This window comes from Otolemur garnettii, unplaced genomic scaffold, assembly GCF_000181295.1.
Source record: "Otolemur garnettii isolate 467f Iridium unplaced genomic scaffold, OtoGar3 scaffold00015, whole genome shotgun sequence".
In the NCBI taxonomy this organism is placed as follows: domain Eukaryota; kingdom Metazoa; phylum Chordata; class Mammalia; order Primates; family Galagidae; genus Otolemur; species Otolemur garnettii.
The window spans coordinates 11,672,359-11,677,026 of record NW_003852410.1 but is presented as its reverse complement, the minus strand read 5'-3'; the positions used below and the strand labels follow the sequence as shown (position 1 = coordinate 11,677,026).

General features: G+C 41.1%; 1 pseudogene; it reads right to left on the bottom strand.

Moving 5' to 3' along the window:
- Window positions 1-928: 928 nt before the first annotated feature.
- The window catches only part of LOC100951743, a 5,092-nt pseudogene continuing 1,352 nt past the window's right edge, over window positions 929-4,668 (bottom strand).

Here is a 4,668-nt window from a genome sequence, read left to right as displayed (position 1 = left end):
ACCTTGAAAACCTGGTGGAATTCCTAAATATAAAGTCAACTAAAATTCAGGACCCCCCTAACACTCTAGACTCCAAGAATTACTCACTCTCACACTAGTTCATGCCTACACTCCACCAACTCAATCCAAATTACCACATAAATGTGTCTACTAATCTATTGTCCCAAGATCTTGTTTCCCAGATATGCAAACCTCAGGTGTGTCTCTCTGAATGTACATGATAGATCCAAGAGAAGCCATTGTTTTCTGTTTGTATAACTTTTTCTATCATAAGCCAAATGTGATGTCCAAGCTCCTCACATGTCGAAGATAAACCAGAAGCTGAAGATATTTAAAAATCAAAAGTATAATTATTTTTTTCTTTTTTAATGTTTAAGAGATATGGAAGTTCAGTGGCTCATGGCTATAATCCTAGCCCTTTAAGAGGCCAATGCAGGAGGATCCCTTGAGCTCAGAAGTTTGAGATCAGCCTAAGCCAGAGCAAGACCCTGTCTCTACTAAAAATAGAAAACTTTGTCTCTTCCACTGGGCACTGAGCTGTGGTCCACTATTCTATCTCCATGAGGGACCAGGTTTCTTTGCCATAGCTTCTGTCCCCCTGGACCTGTGAGCTCTGGAAAATCCATTGGGAGGACACCAGGACATCACAGAAGCTAGGAATGAGACCATTAACATTCAGGGATGAGGTCATAGAATTCTTTCTGAAAGAGTGGGTATGCCTGGATCCTGCTCAACAGAATTTGTATAGAGACATGATGTTAGAGGGTTATAGACACCTGTCTCCCTGGGTCTTGTTGCCTTAAAGCCAGACCTGATCTATTTGGAGCAAAGGCAGTAGCCATGGAATGTAAAGAGACATGAGACTGTGGTCTAACACTCAGAATCCAGAGAGGAACTGGCAGGGCAGCCCAGCAAGGAGCTCCTGAAGTTAGTGCCCATCTAGGAAGACTAGCTCCAAGGCTCTACAGTGAGCTTCCAAGGCTTTCTTGGTGCGGGGATCCTGAGGCAGGTCAGAATTAGAGTGTGCAGGAGGACGGTCCTTCTTCAGATCTTTCTGTGCCTGGGGATCAGCTTTGGCTAGATTTTCTATTTTAACCCATGCTTCTTCTAGTTTTTTCATTTTTAGCTTCTTTTTCAGTTTCTCTGATTTAAACTGTTGAGTGCAGTTATCAAATAGTTTTTGGTTCATCTCCATGAAGAGTTTCGGTGCATTGTAGATCAAGCCATGTATCGTCTTGTTCCAATGGATCTTCAGGTTGCAGTACAAGGATGGGAGAATAATAGGGCAAAATCTTGGCTTGTTGTCAGGGACTAAGCTCACAATGTACTCATTATTCCAATAATACAGTGTTTGCTCTGCCACACACTTGGCTAAGTGCTGGGAAAGAGGCTCCATGATCTTCACAAATTTTAGAGCTCTATTACCTTTAAAATCTCTTCGAATTCATTCTTAAATGAATTAGAACATTACTTCTTTTGGACTATGAGTCTTTGGCTAGTATTTGAAAAGTGCCATCACCACTGGTTCAGTGAGTGTGCTGTCCTTTTCTAAAAACCGCACTACACAGTATGCCTGCTGGGGGTGGTAGACACTCAGAGATTTGACTTTGTGCAAAGGTAGTAACACCTTCAGTAGGAAAATCTGGTGTTCTTCTTTCCGTGGTAAGCCAGATCCATTAATTATGGTTCCTAATATTTCCAGTAGTTCTGCTATGCCATTGTGATGCTCTGTTTCATAAATAAACCTATAAGGTATAAATAAACATAGAAAAATTAGCTAGGTCCTGTGGCAGGCACCTATAGTCTTAGCTACTTGGGAGGCTAAGGCAGGCAGATCACTTGAATCTAGGAGTCTGAGGTTGCTGTGAGCTAGGCTGTTGTCATAGCACTCTAGCCTGGACAACAGAGTGAGAAAGAAAAAAGGAAAGAAAGAAAAAAATAAAGAAAGAAAGAAAGGAAGGAAGGAAAGAAGGGAGGAAAGAAGGGAGGAAGGGAATGAAGGAAGAAAAGAGGGAGGGAAGGAGGGAGGTGAGGGGAGGAAGGAAGGAAGGAAGGGAGGGAGGATATGGAAGTATTAAAAAACATGTTAAGAGTGTCCTGAAGTCACTCTCCATCAGTCTTTCCAATTCTATTGAGACTTTCTATTCCTCAAGCAATCACAGCTATGCATAAAATTTATCTTCATTAAGCATCAGTGCTTGTTGAAGCCAATAGGAACAGAGCTGATATTTGAACCTAAATACACAAGGCTGTTTCTGTTAAGGCATTCATAATTTACATGTGCCCAACATTGATGGGCTTTTGAATAGCTGGAATATCTTTGTTGAGCTAATAATCTAGGGAGAAGTACTTGAAGGGGTTCACAGTATGCCACCCCAAAATATGCTAGTATGGTATAAGGATCATTTTGAGCTAAAGGCAATTGATTAAAAACTGACAAGGAACATACTTTCCACCTTCCTCATCTCTACCAGGAAGGGCAGGACAATTCTTAACCACTAGAGATAATTCTAGACTCTTCTCAGTCCAAGGATGACACCTGAGGAACCTCTATAAACGTACTAAAAGAACCTTTATTGTCCATTAGTTTCTGCCTTGTATTTACCTTCCCATAGGTTACAGCCCTTGGAAACCTAAAATCCTTTCCCTTTTTCTTGTCACTTCTCTACAAATGTATCCTTCTTTGCTAAGATGTTATACACCGCAAATTCTAACCAGCCTTTAACCATCACTGAGGTTTCTCTCAATTGATGGGTACTACATGCATTCTCAAGTTGCTCGTTTTTCTCATATTAGTTTATTTTTTGACAGTCAAGTGTATAGGGCCTCAGCTAATGAATCTAAGATGATGTCTTAGTCACTTAGAGTGCTAGACAGTTTACCATAGACTGGGTAGCTTAAATAACAAGCATTTGTTTCTCACCGTTTTAGAGGCAGGAAGTCTAAGATCACAATGTTAACACTGTCGGATTCTGATGAGAGCTGGCTTAGAGGCAGGTGTCATCTTATATTCTTACATAAGGGAAAAAGAGTCAGTTACTGTCTGGTCTCTTCCTAAAAGGGCACTAATCCTACCCATGAAAGGTCTACCCCCATGACCTAATTACTTTCCAAAGGCCACACTTCTAAATACATCACATTGCGATTAGAATTTCAAGTATGAATTCTGGGGGAACATATGCATTCCAGCCATTGCAGATGGGTAGAGGAGAAGTTTTTTCCTTTCCTACATACTCCATTTGTTATCTCTTCTGAGTCTTGAAAATTCCCTTTTCTGTAACAGCAGGGGCATCCCTATGATACAAAACACGTATATTTAGAAAAAGAGAGAACTTTTACTAAATGATACACGGAAAGCTTAGCACTTAAATTTTACTATTTAATGTCCAAACACACCTATAAGGAAGATGCCTTGTAACTCCTTCTTTCTGTCTTTGGGAGGGGATGGAGGCTGGTTTTAGACAGGCTAAGTTATGTGTTGAAGAATTAAAAAGTAGTGGAGTCAGTAGAAACCAGGTCCGTCTAATACCGAAGATAACAAACAACAGCCCTTGTAAGACAGTGACTCTCACATTCTGTGTTGTCTCCAACTACTCAACCCAAGACCTCTCCCACCAGAGCCCGTATAAAGCCATAAATGTCAATTTTGTATTGCTGCTGTAACAAATTATCCCAAATTTAGTGACTTAACAATACATTTTATTTTTAATGTTATAGTTCTGGAGGTCATAGTTTGAAATGGATCACTGGCCTAAAATCAAAGTATCTGTAGGGTTGCATTCCTGCCGCAGCCTCTAAAGGAGATTCCAGGCTTGCTTGTTTGCTTGCTTTCGTTTTTTCTAGCTTCTAGCAGCCAAAGGTCACTCCCCTGCATTGGTTCCTCTGTCTTCAAAACCAGCAAGGGTGGGCTGAGCATTTCTCACACGCCATGTCTCTGGTTCTGGTTCTCTCTCAGCTGTGTCTTTCTGCACTTTTAAGGAGATTATATTGTGATTGCATTGGGACCATTTTGAAAATCCAAGGTAATTTTCTTGTTTTAGGCAGCTAATTATCACCCTTAATTCTCTTTTGCCATATAACCCTAGCTATTCACAGTTTCTGGGAATTAGGGCTATGCATATGTTTGGGAGGCCAATATTCTGCCTATGATGGATGGATAGAGAGATAGGTAAATAGATCGATAAATAGATAGACAGATAGATATCCCCCTTCAGTACATCGTTGAGAGGTCATATATATCAATATCTAAGTAGGGAGCGAGAAACAAGACCATTAGGAAATAGGAGCGTATAGAGCAATTCAGGTACCAGGTTCCGGTGATGGCCACTGGAATAGAAAGAAGGTAAAGACCCAAGAGAACAGGATATACCCAAGAAAGTTACACTGATCTGGGTAATAAAGGCTGCCTAGGCATTGGAAGGAGCAGAAAGGGACTTCAGCGAAGAATGGAACAGGGTTAAGGAAGAAGAAACCCTGTATACAGCACACGGGTAAAACCAACTCTAATGGGTGAGACCACGTCCATAATCAGCGAGAAAAATGTGGGTAGGAAGGGTGAGTTACAATCATGGGAACTAGATTGGGTGAGACCACGTCCATAATCAGCGAGAAAAACGTGGGTAGGAAGGGTGAGTTACAATCATGGGCACTAGATTGGGTGAGACCACG